Source organism: Protopterus annectens, chromosome 11.part0 (genome assembly GCF_019279795.1).
Source record: "Protopterus annectens isolate FY-2018-M chromosome 11.part0, PAN1.0, whole genome shotgun sequence".
Lineage (NCBI taxonomy): Eukaryota > Metazoa > Chordata > Ceratodontiformes > Protopteridae > Protopterus > Protopterus annectens.
In genome coordinates this window covers 1525539874-1525561343 of record NC_056745.1, presented here as the reverse complement: position 1 = coordinate 1525561343, position 21470 = coordinate 1525539874, and positions in this window count along the sequence as shown.

Below are 21470 nucleotides of genomic sequence, written 5' to 3'. Positions count from 1 at the left end.
TTGTCAACAAATGTAATGTGAAGTCAAAGGCTTCACATATTAACTAGCTTAAAAAATTCTTACATACAAAAATAGAAATTCTGAAACTACACATAGAAAATACAATAAAATTAAAACATTAATTTTAACTTTCACTACTATATAACCATACAGAGAGGTGACTGCAGCAAACACCAGTCATAAAATTTTTACTTTCTCACATATAAAACTACTGACATCAACTTTCTCACAGTTGTAATACTAGAGTGTACCAAAAGATGGCAGTCATATACTCTATACAGAAATGTATTCCAAAATTCCTAAGGTAAACACCCAATACTCACACATCAGGCTAGAAAACAAAGAAGAGCAAGCACTGGATGTCCTATACTTTAAAACAACTAGGGGTATATCTATCAATAAATAATATTGGCAATACATCACAAAGAAACTAAAATACTATCGAGAAATAGTTGGATATACCCTAGTAATAGCATTCTTAATGTTTCAATGGCCTCTCAGCTAAGTAATGTTTCAGGCACACTAATTCATTCAGGCCATATCCTCCATCTGCCTGCAATCTAATTATCCATATAACCTCACATTTCTCAGTGTAGTTCTTATAATTTCCTAATCTAGCCACTCTAGTGCTCATTTCAACAGCTATAAACCTAAACTTATGTCTAGTACCATATTCAAGTGTATGCCTAGCTAGGGCATTCCCATTGTCTTCTTTATTGATCCCATAAATATGCCCTCTAACCCTTTCTCTGAGTGTCCTATTAGTTTTGCCAGTATAGAAACATGGGCATTCTATACATCTAGCTAAGAAGACTAGATCCCTAGATCTACAGTCTGCGTATTGATTAAATACAAACACCCTCCCTGTAGTTGGATGCATAAACATATTGTCATTCATCATATATGAACAGAAGTTACAGCTACATCCAAAAGTACCCTTCACATCCAAAAGTACCCTTCCTTACTGATTCTATTCCTTTCTCCTTGTTATCCTCATAACAAAGTCATTTCTTAAGAGATTTATTTTTATAAGAATAACTCGGTTTAGTACCCACTACCTTCTTTATCTTCTCAACAACTAATAAAATCTCCCAGTTCCTTTTAATCATCTCACTGACTGCTCTGTTGTCTGTGGATTATCTGCCCTTTTAGAAATGTGATTATTTTCCTTTCTTCTTTCAGTATAGGGTCTATCTTTCTGTTTCCTATCTATAAATATAGTATCATTCAGTTTCCCATATTCACTCTTCTTATAACCCCTTTGACAAAAATCGCCTTTCAGAGTGCTAAGTGCTTTCTTACAATTAGTATCCATACTAGTTAATCTGGATACTCGCAAGCACTGACCTCATATAATGTTGTTATATATATGAGGAAGATGCATAATAGTACAGTGTAGAAGATTATTTCTTCTGCATTCTTTCCTAAAAATGTCAGAATGTAGCCTATTAACTACCTTAAACACTGTTACACCAAGGAAATCAATCTTATCTCTACTCCATTTACCCACAAACTTAAGAAAGTCAGTGGAACGGTTGGCATACTCTATACATTCGATCAAACTCTGTTCAGTTCCTGTCCATACAAAAAATATATCGTCTACAAATCTTTTGTAAAAGGGAATGGATCACCTCCTACTTCCTATGTCCAAGATGTAAGTCTTTCTCCACTGTGCCATCACGATGTTAGCGTAAGGGCTGATGCAGGGTGTACCCATTGCCACTCCCTTTTTTTGTAGGTAATATCTTTGTTCTTAAAGAAAAACATTATTGTTCAGGACTAACTCTAATAAAAAAACATTTCATCAAAGCCCTTCCACTCTCTATTCCTGCTTCATTGAGGAAATGACCTGACATATTCAACTCCTTCTCCATTATGTATAGACGTGAATAGTGAAGCCACATCTAAAGTGACCAAAAAATGTTCCTGATCATAACCACCTGATGTAGTAAATTCAGCTAATGTCACCAAAAACTCTTTGGTATCTCTTACTACAGTTGATGTGACATATACTACAGGTCTTAAGGCTTTTTCCAAATAAATGGATATAGGTCTTAGGGGTGGCCTAACAGGATCCTTGTGAATTTTTGGCAGCCCCCTAAAAGAAGGAACAACCGGCATCTCAATGAGAAAATAATTTTATAGATCTTGGGTAATCACCCTGCTCATAAGAAAATCATAAAGGTCTATCTGTAGCTTCTTAATTAATGTATCAAGCTGCTCTGCTGTATACTGATATGTATCACCTTCACTAAGTAAATCATGTATTCCCATTCTATATTGCTCACTGTCCATGATCACAGTTGCATCCCCTTGTCAGCTGAGTGTATCACTATTGCTTTATTATCCTACAATTTCCTCAGGGCCTCAAGTTCAACTTTTGTAATATTATAATGACTATAACCTCTATTAGCATCATTCGTCAGTTTTAACAAATCACTTTCACATGCCCTCTCAAACGCTGTTAATAACGTATGCATCAAAGGAATAGATGTGGACAACTTTTTAAACACATTTATATCATTGCATTCATTGTTCCCAAACAGAAATTTAAGCATAGCATTTCTAGTAAACATTTTTATATCAATGACAAAATCAGTACCATCAGTATGTTATGATGGCACAAAGGACAAACCCTTTTGTAATAAAGTCATTTCAGGTGGTGATAGCACATACTTGAATATGTCATGCACTAGTCCCTCTTCATAAAATGCAACAGCTTCTTCATCTGCACTCGTATCTCTCCTTGGTCTTCCGATGATTTTTTTCTCTTCCTGGAATGGTATTGTTGATTCGGTGACACTTTTGTTTCTCTGAAAGGCAGTGTAAACTTTAAAAAACGGTTGGTTTCCCAGTTACTCTCTATCTCTCGTACCTTTCTCCGTACATCTTGTACTTGAATCACAAGCCTTCGCCTATGGTAGTTTTCACTTGAAAATCTGTTGGTCCCTCCTTCGACACCTCCTCTGGATGGTTACCACTCGTAGATGGTATTGGATTCGTTTTTTGTGCCAGTCCTTCAAGTTCTTTCCTGGACTTTGCTCCTCCTCTTGTTTGCTGATTTGTGGTAGATGGCTCATTTGAGCTTCCATTGGTTGCTGGTCTCCTCAGCCATGAACAGACCTCCCCTCTCTCAAAATCCCTCAGATCTCATTCCAACTTTTTCATTTTATGCATCTGCTCTTTCTGTTCAAATTGCAGCACATTTGTATTGAAATTATTCTCACACGCTTCATACCTCTTAGCGTCTAAGAGTTCATGTAGTTGTTGCTGCAATGCTGTGACAAGCAACCATGTGGGTATGCAACAAAATACCTACTGGCGGAATATCCATACATGTATGCAAGATAGCCAACACAACTGTAGATGTCCTTGGAATTTGTTTCAGTCTGTCTGCTACTGCTAATACAGCAGTTATCAGATTACAATGCACATTTGCAGTTAGAAAACCCAGCAGATGAGGTTGCAGATGCCTAGGAACACTAGCAAAATAGTATGTGCTCTGTAAATTGATGCACACAAGTACAGCAGGTGTTCAAAGTGGACCTATAGTAATATAGTGACAAATGTTGAGGAAGTGGATTTAAAAATGTATGACGAATGTTCTGTCTGGCTATATGATAACATGTAACTACATACATTTACAAAGAACAAACGCAGCTGGTGGGGGTTGCAGATACCCATAGATAATGGCATAGTAGCAAATGCTGTGAAAATAGCTCTGCAGCTGAGTGTTAATACACAATGTTATAATAATACAACTACATGTTTGGCTTTGCAGTTTATTTGTACTGGCAAAACAAAAATACATTTATTTATTTATTATTTTACATTTGTTGAACGGGATTGTCCGACTGAGCTGAAGAGCGCTTTTTCAGTGGAGGCCTGGGGAGAAAAGCTCCAACATATTATACAGTTTTCATTATAAATTAGCACTAAACAGCAATGTTACAGGATTATTACAAGATTATTACAATTATTACAAAAAAACTTGCAGACTTACCCAAATTGTATGTTCAGTATCAGCGGATTGAGCAATACACAGAGCAAAATTCTGACTCTTCAAAGATTGTTGAAATACCACTCATTGTCAGATGCCATTTAAATGCATTTTAAACCAATTGCCATTAATAAGCTGAATTAGCATAGACTATTATGGATTTCAAGTATGTCCTGTTAGCACAGTGAATCCAATATGCTGAGTGGATATTGTCAGATTATTACGGATAGTCATTCACTTGTAGGAACACCTGAGGTATGCAGAATGTGACCTTGATGAAGGCAATGCAAGGAAGATGTCTGCACATGATACACACATCGTATCTACATGTTGCAGGATCACTCCTCATAGGGGCACATGAAATTTAAAAAAGTGGTAATTTGAGTAATTCAAGGTTATTCCACTGCAGACAGCTACCTGTGAAGTGTGTTCTTGTAACCAGAGTGGTATCTACTAAGAGTAGATTGGTGGGTTCAGGTGCCTAGGCAGTGAGACATTTCCCTGTGTTACATTTGGCTGGGGATACATGGTTGATGTTATATTCAGCTGTAGAAAAATATGTCTGTCTGCAAACTCCCTCTTACAAATAGAAGCACACACTGTCATGCCCACAGCTTTAATAACCAAGTGCATGGAGGCAGTAGTAGTAATGAGTCCTGAGCTCAGAGTACAGTACATGTTTCTGCAAATATAACATGGAGAACTGCGCTACAGCATGGAGGAAATCCTGCATGGTCTTGTAGTTATATTTATGCTCCAGTATGCATTTTTGCTAATGTTCCTTTGACACTGTGAGGGGACTAGTGGTCCACACACAACAATTATAAAGGCACTGCCCATTGGGAAGTGCATTTTTTCTACCACTGGCATGTCCACTGGGCAGCCTGCTGCTAATGCCTACCATACTGTCTGCTGTCTCATGTTACCTTGGGGGCCAAGAAAATTATTTTCCCCCTGTGCATTTGGTTAGTGAAGTTGTGGGCATGGCACCACATTCATAGGTTCATAGGTTCATAGGTTGGTACTAGGCTATCAGCCCTAGGGCCTATACAAGCCTAGCCATAACAATTTCCTGGCTATTTCTTTCCACATTATTTACTTTCCTGGACCCCTGTCTAGCAGGGTGACTGACGTGATCCCTGGGGTGAATTTCCTTTCTCCCATCCAATCGTCAAGGTTCCTCTTGAAGAGGTCCAAAGAGGCACTCTGCTTGACATGTATGGGCAATCTATTCCAGAGTCTGGGGAGTCTCTGGGTCAGGAACCTATCCCTCCAGCATGTTTTGTTTATTGTGATGATAAGGTTTAGATGCCTGGAGCGTGTAGCTCTGAGGGATTGGGATTTTTTAAGTGTAGCATGTCCAACAGCTCTGGGTTTGACATGGCCTTGTATGTTAAGCAGAGATCGCCTCTGAGTAGACGATATGCGACAGAGTATAGCTGGAGTTTTTTAAGGCGGTCAGCGTAGGGCATCTGCTTTAGGCCTGTGATTCTTTTAGTGAGGTATTTCTGAGGCCTTTCCAGTTGTTGCAGATGTCTTGAGAGGTACATACCAAATGGGGCGTTGTATTCTATAATGGGTCTAATGAGGGATGAGTACAGTGGGACAATGACCTCCTTTTTTCTGGATGAAAAGCCCTTCATGATGAGGTGTGCCACATAGAAGGATTTCCTGACTGTTGTGGCGATGTGGTTATCGAAGGTGAGACCACTGTCCACCTGTGTCCCTAAGTCTCTTATCACACTTTCTGTGTTTAGTGTACTGCCACCTATATGGTAATTCATGGATACATGTTTTTCCCAAAGGGGATAACAATACATTTCTTGGTATTGAGCTTGAGCCCATGGCTCTGGCACCAAGCATCTGTTTCTGTAAGGCCCTTTTGTAGAGTATCCACATAATTTGGGGATTCAATAATGGCTCCCAGTTTGCAGTCATCTGCAAACTTTGTTAGCCAGAGTCCCTTAGTGTTGACCTGTACTTCAGAGAAGTAGATGCCAAACAAGAGCGGCCCCAGGACTGAACCCTGAGGTACTCCACTTGTCACTTGTCTAGAGCTGGATTTGGAGTCGGCTACTTTTACAGTGTGGGTTCTATCAGTAAGCCAGTTAGCAACCCATTGGGTGACATAGGGATTAATGCCCAACTTAGTAAGTTTATCTATGATTCCAGAGTGGGGGATGGTGTCAAAGGCCTTGGCAAGGTCTAGATAGGCTGTGTGGACCACCTTACCCTTGTCCATGGCTCTGGAGACTGATTCAAAGAAGTCAATCAGGTTCAGGAGACAAGATCGGCCCTTCACAAACCAGAACTGGGTGGGGTCCAGTGTTTGAAGGTTGCCAATGTCTTTGTTTATAAGTTCCATGATAATACACTCAATGGCCTTGCAGATAAGGCTTGTCAGACTGATGGGACGGTAGTTTCCGGGATCCAAGGTGGATCCCCCCTTGTGGATTGGGATAACTGTAGCTCTGCCACTCAGTGGGCACGAAACCTGAGGTGAGGCTATGATTAAACATGACACTTAGGTGAGGTGCCAGTTCATATTGTAGTTCATGTAGTACACAGCCCGGGATGTCATCTGGTCCCATGGATGCTGTATTCTTGGCTTTAGAGAGTGCGTTTTGTACTTGTGTGGCCGTTATTACTGGAATTTGGCAATATTCCGGTATTGAGATGGGCCATTTAGGGGGTGAGAGGGGGGTGAAGTTGGCACTGAATCAATCTGCCAGGATATTGGCAATATCCTTCAGATCAGTATATTTAATGCCATTCTGTTTTAGCTCAGAGCAGATCTGAGCATTGCCATTTAGATTCTTGACATAGTTATAGAATACTTTGTGGTTGTCTTTGGAATCTTTGGCAATTTTATTTTTGTAACTAGCTTTGGAGGATTTTATGAGGCATCTCATTTTCTTACTGAGGCTAGTAAGGGAGTTTTTTGCATCCTGGGATTTTCCTCTTTTCTGCAAAAGTTTCTTCCTTTTGTTGTAAAGTTTGTTTATGGCAGGGGACCACCAGATTGGCTTCCTTTTTTGGATGAGAGCATTTTGGTTCTATTTGGGATGGCACGTTTCATTCTTCTCTTTACCCACAGGGAATTTGCAACAACCCTATTTCTCCGCAACTGAATTTCACTTCAGCCTTGTGTCCTCAACCGAATGCACCCCAGGGAAATGTCTCATTGCCTAGGTGCCTGAACCTGATTTCCTTGCATGACATGCCATCCAGGCAAAAGATAAGTACTTGTATTGAAAAAAAATGCACTTTCCAAAGCTATTTAAGTGGTCAACTACTGATTTTTGTTTTATTTGTGCATTTATCTTTATTTAAAGCTGAAAATGCTGCTTTTGCCCAAACTGTCTTGCTATTGGTCTGATTGGCTTGAAATTACCTTTTCCAGACAGTTTGTTAAATTTGTTTTGTGGCAACATGCACTCAAGCAATCCTTTTTGTCTTTTGCATTAAGATGACTGGGATATTCCATTTAGTGGTAGTCTATCTGAGTTGAAAAACACAGAAGAAAGTTGTAAGCTCATTTCCACAGAGTTCAGCAAACTCTGGCATCTTATTTGTTAGTCTTGCAATCACTTGTAGAGTGCAATTTAGCTAGATAATATGCTGGTTGTTGTTGCATTGAACTTGAGGGTCCTTTATTTCCTGTTATTTTATATTGAGGACTAAGGTTACCCATCTTGCGATGGAAGGTGCTTGTCTGTCCTGTCTGAATGATGAAACCTCCAGAGGGGCTCCAAGTGTAGTCATTTATTAGTCAGTTGTCTCAGGGGTTAGATTTTACTTTCATTACTGCTTCTATAAATTAGACACTCTTACATGACTCTGTCCTCATTTCCACAGAGCTCAGTTAACTTTGGGGTCTTACCTGTGCTTCAGGAGGTGTTTCCACTGATTCATGTGCCACCTAGGCAAAGATCGTTTTTTAAACCAACGTATTGCATTTGTTTTTCACTGTTTAAATAATTGCTGATTGTATTTTCTAGTTTTCTGTCCATTTAAAGTGTATTTTTGCTGCAAATCATTTTTTTCTCCTTACTGTTTGGTAATTAAACTGTTTTATCTTGTAATCACTTTGTAGAGAGACAATTTAGTTAGGAATAAGTTGTTTGTTGTTGCAGTGCACTTTATGCCCTTTTTTGTTGTTCTTCTATATTAAAAGGGCTAAGGTCATCCATCTTGTGGTAGAAAGTGATTGCCCGGTCTATCTGAGCTGGCAAGCAATCGAGAGGGACTCAAACTGTAGCTGTTTATTGGCTAGCAGGTCAGGCATTAGATTTCACTCTCATTCCTGCTTCTGTAAATTAAGTACATTTGCATGGAGCTGCTCACCACACAGCAGCATTTGGTAGTGTATTGTATATATTCAGGGACCTGCACAGTCAAGTGTTCCTGTAAACTAGTACTAGGACTGTAACCAGCAATTAAGTGACACATCGTATGGGGTTAAGCTCAAAGCAGCTAGCTTGTGCATCAAATAGCATTAATACTATATCCTAGCACTATCTAATACCATATCCTAGCACTATCTAATACCATATCCTAGCACTATCTAATACCATATCCTAGCATTGTCTAATACCATATCCTAGCACTAATACCATATCCTAGCACTGTCTAATACCATATCCTAGCACTAATACCATATACTAGCACTGTCTAATACCATATCCTAGCACTAATACCATATCCTAGCACTATCTAATACCATATCCTAGCACTGTCTAATACCATATCCTAGCACTGCCTAATACCATAACCTAGCACTGTCTAATACCATATCCTAGCACAAATACCATATCCTAGCACTGTCTAATACCATATCCTAGCACTGTCTAATACCATATCTTTAGCACGTTCTAATACCATATCCTAGCACTATCTAATACCATATCCTAGCACTAATATCATATTCTAGCACTGTCTAATACCATATCCTAGCACTTTCTAATACCATATCCTACCACTTTTCAACTCTAGTCATTAATCCTAGAGGCCACCCTAGGAGACCTCTGTAAAACTCAGTCCTCGAACCCAAAGAGTCCACCCAAATACAGGTCCTGAAAAGTGTTTATGTAGTTTCAAAATTTTTCCATAGCCATCTTGGTAGATATGGGCATCCTGAGACAATGTAGCAACTGTCTAATGTTCACAAACAACATATTTAATCCTTAAAGAAACCAACACAGACTGTGGGAAATGTACCTATATAATTTCTTTGGATGCAAAGATATATCATACAAACAAGGCTGTCAAGAACGCATGCATATTACATCCACCAGACATAATATTCACCCACATAGGCTATCTTATCCTGAAGAACTAAAAGCAATCTCCCTAACTGCAAAAACCTCTTAAGCCTGCAAATTGCATTGCCTATCCTCAGCAATTTCTAAAGCATACACCAAATGCCACACTAAGCACCACACTAAAGTCTTCACTCATTGACTCTCAAAAACAAAGCTCACAAGCAAGCAAACAATTTACACAGGACTGTTGTCGTAGTGGACTCCATTGTATGACACAGAGCTACCCCACTCATGAGACTGGACAAGAAGTCAGTTGCTTATCTGGAACCAGAATCTGCCAGTTACATATGCACTCAAGTAATTGCACCACAGGTACCAGTACAATTCTATCATACTCCTTTTGGGCATAAATGACTTGAGCTGTACCTCTCTGGACAATATGAAGAGAGACATTATGGACCTCTCTGAATATGTATCTCAGACTGGTATGTGCCTTGCACTGAGCAACATTCTACATTCACCAAGGATTATGCCATAGTGGGGCTTAGTTTGTAGTGCCAATCCAGCTGGACTCAATATCTGTCAGCCTGTGAGAACATGGTCAACAGACCGTGTTGCTTTGCCACTAGACTGCATCTGCTCCCCCTGGGCTTCCAGATTTTGGCTAGCACTTAATGGACCCACTTAAAGCATTTTTAAGCAATGCCAAAGTGCCAGACATACTGGCATACCAAATAAAACCCAAAGGAACCTAAAGGTGTTAATCTCAGTGCTAGGAGCCTTAATAAAAAACTCCACACCCTACAAGCGCTACACAATCTGGAGAATATAGACACCTGTGCCATTACCGAGACATACTTTAAAGCCACAGAACATATTCCGGCAGTGCAAGCCTGCAGTGCCTTTGACACACTTAAACCATCAGCCACACAGGCAGGGACTAAAGCTAATCTTGATCTACATTAGGAACAAGTATACCGAAAAGCTGGTTAAACAGGATGATATCCTGGAGGTCATCCACATGCAAATGACCTTAGAGTTCCGTACAATATCTCAGCAAGCTATAGGTCACCAGCTATGTCACAAGACTCGCAAACCTCTTACCTTGACCTACTGGAGAAACTCTTCATCCAACAGACACTCTATTCATGGGAGATTTTTACTACCCTTTCATACACTGGGAAACATACACTGCCTACAGCTTGCAGGCACAATTTTTCCTGGAGTCTTATTAACACCAACGTCCATAATTGGTTACTGCACACTTCAACCAGAGGTTTAAAAATACTGGACCTACTTCTCAACAGTATGGGAGAGTAATGCACCCCCCCCCCCCCATCATGTTCTCACTGATGAGGTTGGATCGCAAAGCTGTCTCATTCAAAATAAAATCATATTGGAAAATCCAGCAAAACTTGTCACAGTTAAGAACTATTCTAAAACAAATCACATCGCATTAAGTGACAGTTTATCAAAATTCAATGCCCCGCCTAACCCAGAGTTAAAAACAGCCTATAGAGAATTATTCACAGAAACACTATACAAGCATGTAAATGGCTGCACAGAGGCTGCTGTACCTCACAGAGGTTAGGCCAAAACAAATCCCAAAAACAAATCACAGTGATGGAATCTTAACCTTAACTGAGTATATAACAAAAGGAAAAAGTCATGGCCAAAGTCAAAAACAGCAACTCTCATAATGACAATACCTCACTAATTAAGCTAAACAGGAAACAAAGAGGGTTACTTAAATCCATCAAGGCCAGTTATGAGGTTGAGACAGCTTACCAGGCTGAAGACAATCACAAGGCCTTTTATAGCTATGTCTGAAACCTCACAGGTGACATGCAACAGTATGCAGAACTGGCAGCAAAAGGTACCACTTTCAGTGAGTAGAATGGCATAGCAAATCTCTTCACCAACAAATTCATCTGAAATTTCACTGACCATTCTCCCTCCACCCCTCATGGAATCACTACCAGCATTAACCCCTCCCCTGAACTATCAAACAGGAGCTTGTCTTAGTGCTGAGGCTAAAAACACAGCCTAAATGGGGCCCGACAATATCCAAACTTGCCACCTAAATAGCCTGAAACATGACTGTTAGGATCCTTTGAGTCACTTTTCAACTACTGCCTCTAAACAGGCTACATACCAAGTGAATGCAGGATGGCAATAATTATATTCCCCTTCACAAGAGTGAACCATTAACAGAACCCAAAAACTACAGACCCATTTGTACGACTAGTCAAATATGCAAAGCCATGGAATTAATTATGATGGAAATGATCAACAAAGCAACAGACAACCAACAGACAATGGACCATCCCAGTTTGGTTTTGTCAAAGGAAGGTCTTGTCAACTTAACCTGGTAGACTTCTTTGAGAAGGTAAGCATGGCAATGCATAAAGGGAAAATGATGCACACCACCTACCTGGATCTGATTAAGGAGTTTGATACAAGAGCCCACTCACGTACTGTGGACAAACTCACCAAACTATATACAACTCTCTATATAAGGTAACGGATTTCCAGCTGGCTCACATATATGCCCTAAGAAGTCAGAATTTGTGTGATCACCTCCACCAAGAGGCAGGCAACTAGTGGTAAACCACAGGGCAACATGCTGGGCTAGCTCCTGCTTGTCATCTACTTCCCAGACATCAAGGCTAATGCCAAAGACCTCTAGCTCACCAAGTTTGCAGATGACTGCAAATTGTGAGCAATCATAAATTCCCCCCATGACACTGCCATCCTACAAGAGGGTCTAACACAGAGAAATGATTGGGACTGGTGCCAAATCATGGATTAAAACTAAATGCAAAGAAATGAATTACAGTGCCTTTTGGGAAAACCTCCACTCAGACAAATTACTCCATTTATAAGACACCCTTAACAGTTGACCTGGTAGCTAGAGATCTGAGAACATATGTAGAAAGTAGTCTGGCTTTTCATCGACATGTAGCCAAGGTATTAAGAAAATCATTTTATGTCACCCAACTTATAAGTAATGGTATGGCATCTAGGTCCAATGAAGTTATAGTACCATTCTACTATTCCCTTATCAAACCCACCACTGAGTACAATGACCCCTTTGTCATGCACCTGACTAGGTATATGCAACAATTTATAATGCCCACTAAGTTTCCTCACCAAGAAAATCCAGGATTTTAACACATTGTCCTAAACAGATCACCTTAGATCCCTGTCTCTAGACGTGGTCTCCTATGGGCTGTTGAGAAGAGATTTGTACCAGGCATATAAGACATCTTTAAATCTAGCCCTAAGGAAGATTTTGTACATTCATAAAATAAGTAGTAGCAGTAGCACTAGATCCAGGGATTTGAACTTTACTTGCAACATAAAAAGGACATGTTGGAAAGATAGATATGTGTCTCAAAGGACCCCTATGTTCCGGAATAGGCTCCCCATCCATGTGAAGTAAAGTCCATTCCTAATCCCATTCAAATGTAACCTTGACAACAGGATGGAAAATCATAAATTTATCCCCAAAGTGGTCCCCATGCTTCTTATAGACAGAGGCTGACAACATTCCCTAACTGCCATTGGATGGGAAATCATAAATTCATCTCCTGGCTGGCCCTCAAGGCTCTTATATATAGAGGCTGACAGTAATTATTCACTTATTAACATACATCCCATCTACATAATTTTTTAGTAACATCCTAACTAACATACCCCTCCCAACAAACAACCCCCTCCAATTAAGACACACATGGCACAACAGGACGTAGTGGGTTGGGTTGAGCACCCAAGCTTACAAAGGCCATGGCAATTGTTAGCCTAGTTTATATCTATGAACCTATGAAGTAATTATTGTTTACTTAATTTGGAAGTTCAGTATATGTTGTCAAGTCATGCAGCCACTGATAAACATAAAAAGGGTGAGAGATAAACATATTATTTTGTATAGCATCATGAACATCTTAGATGCCAGTGTAAGATAGTAATGTTTTACCTATGGTATACTATTAGATTACAGTTATTTGTGTCAGAGCTTATGACAGACATTTCCAGTGGGTATAAACTCTTCAGCTATGTTCACTATTTACCTTTACTTACGCCTACTGAGCACATGTTGTTTGTCTCATTCAGATTTTAAACATGTTGCTAATTATGTAACTTCTGACTACTTTTCCTTGCACTTTACCATTTATTGAAGAAATGATAGTTGTAGTTTGACCTAGACTCAATTAACTGACAGCCATTGGTCCCCAGTCTGATGATTTCCTTATCTTCCAGATGAACTGCAGATCATATTTTATATTTTTTGTTTTATACTTACAGGCACTCCAGCTCTCTTCTTTTCCACTTTTGCCATATTGTTTGCTTAAGTTTAGATTTCATTGTGTGGTTGCCATATTTTCACCTTCATTTGTGCACTTCTTTCAGTGGATCTGGACATAGTACCACTAGAAGTACTGACACTTGTTCTCTTCATATGCAGGTACATTTGTTTATAAAAAATGTAGACATAATCATATATACGATGATATTCTGTAAGAAATGATGACACACGACAATAACACATGTACATACACACACACACACACACACACACACACACACACACACACACACACACACACACACACACACACACGCATACACTCAAATTTTAAACTCAGAAGCAGAAAAAAAAGAATAAAGTTCTTCAAATCAACAAAATATTTATAGAGATAAAAATATTATTGTTTTCAGTCATTAAAATGTTATTTAATATGTATAACTAAATGATTTATTAAGTGGAATTGTTCAATTCTCAGTATCTTGCTGAGTTTGTGTATTGTTTTATTTTGTTTGTACATATATAGGCTGGGGTGCCTTCTGTGCGGAGTCTGCATGTCCTCCCTGTGGTCACATGGGTTTCCTCCAGGTGTTCTGGTTTCCTCCCACATCCCAAAGACATGCTGTAGGTGGATTGGACACTCTAAATTGGCCCTAGATGTGATTGTGTGCATGCGTGTGCCTTCTGTGGAAGGTTGGGCACTGGGGTGGCAACTCGACACTGTAAAACTCCACTGCCAATCATGAGCGGACAGGTTATCTGCTGTGGCAACCCCTAACTAGGAAAAGTCAAAAGAAGAAGAAGATATATAGGCTACATTACATCATGTTACTTATCAATGTCAATTAGCAAAGATTAGCTGACAAATCACTGAATGTACACATTACAAGTGCTAGGGATAACAGGTTAATCAGTATATTACATGTCTTCCTCCAGTGTTCTGTAGCAGAAACAGAAAAAGAACCAGAACTTTTTATTCTTATAGAAACCCACATCATCATCTCCTTTCTTCTGGTCTTCTCCACTACAGTATTCAAGTATTTGCATATAAAACCAACCATGAAGTCACGTGAGTACCGCTATTCATATCTGATGTGTCCATGGATCACTGTTACACAATGGACTTTTCTATGTTGTTCTAAATACTTATCCAACATTTAAGCATCTCATCTTTTAACTCCAACTCACAAACTATTGTATTATCTTTATTGTGCAGCCCTGTCAAGCCAAGTAATATGGAAAGGCTTTTATGAAATCATTCTAAAGGATGGAGTTACATAAAAACAGCAAAAGTCTTCCAGTTCAAGAAGTGGAAACAAGACAGACATCTTGAAGATGCTGACCAAACCTACTGGCAAACATCTAACTGTACAGATTTTCACAGACTGTCCAGATTTTTGCCTCCTATTTTTGGTCTGTTTTTTATAAAATTGTGGTTTTCTGGCAAATTAGTGGCAAGTCATTAAAGATTGAATTTAGAAAATAATGTCACACAATTGAGTTTCAGACTTCATACCCTTCAGAAAGTTCATGCTAATGCACCACCTGTTATTCTATCAAATTCTAAGTTTGTAAGAGCAATATTTAAAATGTTTCCCTATTTTTGGGCACTTGTACCACTTTTTTGTGGCTTTGTCCATATTTCTTGCTCTAAGAGGTTGAGAGGTATGCCTACTGGAGATTGGTACATTAAAGCTCCAAATTTAAATTGCTGGACCTTCCTTTTTATGTTTTTACAATGAAGCAACAATATAACTAACATGAATTAGCAGTAATTTATACAGCTACTATAGTTTCATAGGTTCATAGGTAGGTACTAGGCTATCTGCACAAGGGCATTTATAAGCCTAGCCAGAGTGTGTCAGCTTTTGCTGCCCCATTGATTAATTAACTGAGCCTCTGTCAAGCAGAGCCAATGAAGTGATCCCAGGGGTGTACTTTCTGTTACCCATCCACTCGTCAAGGTTTCTCTTGAAGAGTGTTAGTGAGGGGCTCTGCCTAATGTAGTTAGTAATTTTGTTCCAAAGCATGAGGAGTCTCCGTGACAGGAATCTATCTCTCCAGCATTTTCTATTTATTGTTGTGGCGAGATTTAGCTCACTAGAGCGAGTGGCTTGCAGTGACTTGGAGTTCTTTAGGTGGAGCATATCCATCAATTCTGAGTTGGACATGACTTTGTAACTCAGGCAGAGATCACCTATGAGTAAGCGATATGCCACTGAGTACAACCGGAGTTTTTCCAGTCGGGCTCCATTGGATATATGTTTGAGGTCAGTAATCCACTTGGTGAGATACTTTTGTGGTCTTTTCAGCTGTTGGAAGTGTCCTGTGAGGTACATCCCAAATGGGGCATTGTACTCTATGATAGGTCTGATGAGTGACGAGTAGAGGGGCCTATAACCTCTTAATTTCTAGATGCAAACCCTTTAGTAATTAGATGGGTTACATAGAAGGATTTTCTAACTACTTTGGCAATATGATTGTCAAAGGAGAGCTTACTATCTACCTGGGTCCCCAGATCTCTTATTATCTCTTCAGTATTAAGGGGGCTTCCACCTATGTGGTAATTCATGGGTGTTTTGTTTTTCCCAAACAGGATGACTATGCATTTTTTGGCATTTAGCTTGAGACCATGACTTTGACACCAGGTGTCTGTCTCAGTAAGGCCTTTTTGGAGAATGTCCGCATCAGCCGGAGAGTCAATCATGGCTCCCAGTTTGCAGTCATCGGCGAACTTGGTTAGCCATAGTCCTCCTGTGTTTGCCTGTATTTCTGAGAAGTATATGCTGAACAGTAGGGGTCCCAGGACTGAGCCTTGTGGGACACCACTTGTGACTGGTTTAGAGTCGGACCTGGAGCCCACTATTCTTACCGTGTAAGTTCTATTTGTAAGCCAGTTGGCAACCCATCTCGTGACGTAGGAGTTTATGTTCAGGCTGGTGAGTTTTTCTATAATTCCTGAGTGGGGAATGGTGTCAAAAGCTTTGTTGAGGTCAAGGTAGGCTGTGTGGACCACCTTCCACTCATCTATGGCCTTAGTGACTGTCTCGAAGAAGTCAACCAGGTTTAGTAGGCACGATCTGCCCTTAACAAAGCCAAACTGGGTCAGGTCAATTGTTTGGAGGTTCCCAATGTCTTTGTTAATGAGTTCCATGATGATGCACTCCATAGCCTTGCAGACCAGGCTAGTCAGGCTTATGGGGAGATAGTTACCAGGGTCAGTTGTGGCCCCTCCTTAGTGGAGGGGAATGACCATTGCTGTGCACCATTCTATGGGCAAATAGCCTGTGGAGAGGCTGAGGTGCAACAGTGTGTTTAGGTGGAGGGTTAGTTTATTCTGTAGTTCATGCAAGACACAACCTGAGACAACATGTGGCCCCACTGACGCTGTGCTTTTGGCTTTTGAAAGGGCTGTTTTCACCTGTGGTCTGTGATTTCCAGGACACTATACTTTTCCGGTATTGTTGTAGGCCCTTTTGGGAGTGAGAGGGGGGGTGAATTTTGCACTGAATCTATCTGCCAGGATGTTGGCAGTATCAGTAGGTTCAGTATATTTTGTGTTATTTTTCACTAGCTCAGAGCATATCTGTGAGTTGCCACTTACATTCTTGACAAAGCTAAAGAAGACTTTGTGGTTATCTTTCAAATCCTTGGCTATTTTTCCTTTAGTTAGCCTTGGATGATTTTATGAGGGACTTTAGTTTCTTACTGATACTGATCAGGGATGTCTTTCCTTCTTGGGATTTGCTTTTTTTCTGAACTAGTTTCCTCCTTCTATTGTATAGCCTGTTTATGGCAGGGGTCCACCAGACTGGTTTCCTTCTCTTAGGGAGTGAGTCTTGGTTTTGCTAGGGATGGCACGATCCATGCATCCTTGTAGGTGCTCATAAAGTGCATTTGTGAAGGTTCCTGCATCTTGGACACTGTTATCCGTGGTGGTGTGGTGTGGTGTGGTGTGGACATCCAGAGTTATTAGTTTATGGTCTGATCTAACCAGTGAAGGGTTGACCTCCAGTGCAGAACACCTGTCGCCCATGTTGGTGATGACCAGGTCCAATATGTTTTCACCTCTGGTAGGGGAGTTTTCCAGCTGATCCAGGGCATTTGAGTTGATAAATTCCAGGAAGCGCTGGACCTGGGAGTTTGTACCTGAGTAGTTTTCCCAGTTAACGGTAGAGTAATTGAAATCACCCAATATCAGGGTGTTCGGTAGGAACTTCATGTTTTCCAGTGTCTCCAGAATGGTGGAGTGGTGATCCTGGGTCATGGAGGGTGATCTGTAGCAGGCCTCAATTTGCTTTGCAGATTTGCCCGATGTTAGTTGCACATGGATGATCTCAGAGGTATCATGCTGCACCACTAACCTGGAGGTGTAGGTATCCTTGATGAATATGGATACACCCCTTCCTTTTGTGTTTCGGTCCATGTTCTGTGGCCGAAATGTGTGGTATGAGTTGTAGTCAGGTAGTGCTGGGGTGCTCTGTAGAGCCTTGAACCAGGTTTCAGTTACTGCACAGATGTCGACATTCTCCATACTGAGGAGTGCTTCGAGCACATGCATTTTGATATTTAAACTCCTGGCGTTGAGTAGCATAACCCTCATTCTTTTATCTGTGCTATTTACGGAGGTGGGTTTGACTTTTGAGCCTTGTCTAAAAAAGGCACTATGCGGGCAGCAAAAGCCTTGGCCAGTATTCGAAAGCCAATGGGTGACAGGTGCAAGCTGCCTCTTGCGAAGCAATGAGGCTTGTCGAGCATGTCGTCCCAGGCTAACAGACACTGGAGACACTATGTGACTCCATAAAACTAAATTTACATTTTAACAGAAAAATACTCTTTAGGATGAAACTGTTTTATGGCTACTGCCCTAATTTATTAAATTGCCTATGTGATTTTTTGAAAACAACATAAGTAGAATCCAAACTTACTGTCTGAAATCACATCTAAAGTATTATGTTAACATTTTTAAAACAATGTCACATCAGGAGTATGTATGAAGTCATAAACATGTTACTATTAAGGAAGGCAAGCAAACAAAATACAATATCTATGCATTTATTTTGGGAAACTTAGCCTCTCTGTAATGGAAAATTCAATTATTTTGATACTGTAGCTCAGTTCTTCAGTTAACTTGGATGGCAGTCATATAATCATCATTTCTGAAATACATGCATTGTTTTCCAAGGTATACAGGCTCAAATACTAGCGACTAAAAGGACTCCCTATTGAAATGTTGCCTGAGTGCCAACAAGTTGGAGAAAAAGATTGAAAACAGAGAAGAGCAAATCTTGAAAATCACTATTCTTTAAACTTCTTTTTGCATGGGGCAAGCCCCCCTGCACCCACCACATTGGGGGCAAGCCCTCAACACCCCCTGAACGTATATATACCATACCTCAGAGAAAAAGGAATATTCAGAGAAATGGTATCTCAGATGTATTATGTGTAAGTTTGTTCTTTTAGCCATTCAGTCTGCATATTTCAGGACTCACTCTAGCGGGTACTGACATTTCAAATAGTTGCCAACTAAAAGCATTACTGACAGAAATACTAAGAAGTGACAGTGCACAGCTACTTTTTGCATATTGTATTGTTAAAGCTGTTGTACTTGCAACATTATAAGCATGCATTTACAAAATCATTTGTTTTCAGTGTAGTTTCTAAGACCTGAAGTTAATTATTCACTGTACCACCTATTTTTTTTCTCATTTTTAAATATAGTGAAGGCAGACTTTATTTCCTTCCACCTATTGCAGTTACATCCTGGCACAGACCTTACCCAAGACACCTCACCTCTTAATCTGTTAGTAAAATTAACTTTTAAAAGGATTAGCACCTTGGCTTAACATCTGTGGTTGCTACAGTGAAAAAAATGCTTTCATTATTTTCAAACAACACTTGAAGCCATCACTTCTGTTATGAGTCCTCTGATTCATCTTTTTTCCTGCCTATTAATCTTGACACTAGACTTAAGGTCACCTGGTTCATTTAGCAAACCCTTAGCATCTGGTTCTGAGATTTGCTTATAAACTGAGCTGAATTCCAACTACTGAGGTTTAAACAAGAATCCCTGATGATGCAGAGACACACTGCATATCCATCATTGTATCTTTAGCTCCCAGGTTATGCGTTTCTTTTGAACAATGTCATTTATCAGCCTTTATTAAAAATCCCACTATGCACAGGTCCTCATATGTCTGCAAAATCTGTGTGTAGTTTTTAGCTGTTACCTGATGAAGAGGTAACTAAACTACTGCAGTCCTCAGGAAGTAGCTTGATGTGATTTTGTCTCACTAGAAGATGAAACAAAATTATATTCATCTTTCTCTCGTGCAAGTACAGTTTTCTGAAAGGTGGTACTATAACAAGGAATGTATGGAAAGTCAGAGCTACATATCAGTAAATGCAGACAAGCATACAAACTATAAAGAGCTAAGGATTATTGGTCACAATGATTTTTTTTTCGTGTTTTCATAGACATGGTACTTCTACTTGCTAATGAGTCTAGTCAGAGTTAATGCCTTTATCTCTCTCTCTCTTATTGTTCATAATCCTCTATGGATTTACTCAAATCATAATCTCCCCCACCAGGACAGGAAAACCCAATAACAAGGAAAGTACCTTAGACTGGATACTCATCAATACCCATCTTCAATCGTATAAATCAGACACTTTGCCTGATGACCTAAGTGATCACTGTTTCACCTATGTAATCAAGCTCAAAGTAAACCTCTCCTACCAACCCACATATAGAACATTAAGAAACAACAAGAATTTTATTCTCACCAAGTTTCAAAATGAACTTAAGGCATGGAACTGGTCAGTACTAAAAAGTCTCCCCCTAGATGAAGCAGTAGAATAATTTAACACCAAATTCCTTGCTATTCTTAACTCCCATGCTCCCAGTCGCTCTATTAGAACCAAAGTTAATATTGCACCATGGCTTTCTAAAGATACCAAAACCAAAATTTCACTCCGAAACAAAACATGGGCTACCTACCGAAAAACAAAAGCCCCACTTGAACGTCTGGGTAGTAATAAACTAATCCACCCAGGCCAAATCGCCACTCCATTGTTAATAACATCAACAGCTTCTTCACAGAGACTATTCAGTCTGTAGCCAGCCAACTCTCTCCCAATGGCTCTAATTCTAATGTAGCCACACCCAGTACCCAAACATACTTTACCTTCCAACCTGTTCCTTCTCAACTTATTCATGCCCTACTTAAGAAACTAAGACCTACCACCCTGGCTGCCGACCTCCTCCCAGCAGACTATTTGCAAAAGGCTGCTGACACCATAGCAAACCCCATCTCAATCTTGATCAACAGAGCTATATCTGAAGCTACTGTACCCACTTTTTTTCATTGAACTGTCAAAGTTTAGACCCATAGCTATTCTGTCACCTCTAGCTAAAATTATGGAGGTGTGTACACATACAGTTCATGCACTGCCTCACACAGAACAAGCTGTTGTCCAACTTTCTGCATGGGTTTAAGCCACACCACAGTACTACTTCTGCCCTCCTCTCTTTCTCTAACATGATTAACCACAACCGCAATAATAACAAACTATCCTCAGCACTCTTTCTAGATCTATCCAAGGCTTTTGACATGGTTGACCACAAAATGCTTATAAGCACCTTGAAGGCCTTCTCCTTAAACAACCATGCACTCCAATGGTTTCAATCCTACCTGCAGGGCAGGTAACAGGCAGTTCTATGGCAGGACAAGCTATCATCTCCCCTACCCATCACATTAGGAGTCCCCCAGGACTCAATACTAGGACCCCTTCTTTTCTCCATCTTTATCAATGACCTTCATTCCATCATCCCAGATGCTACCTGCATTCAATATGCGGATGACTCCACCTTGATTTGTTCTGACACCTCACCAGC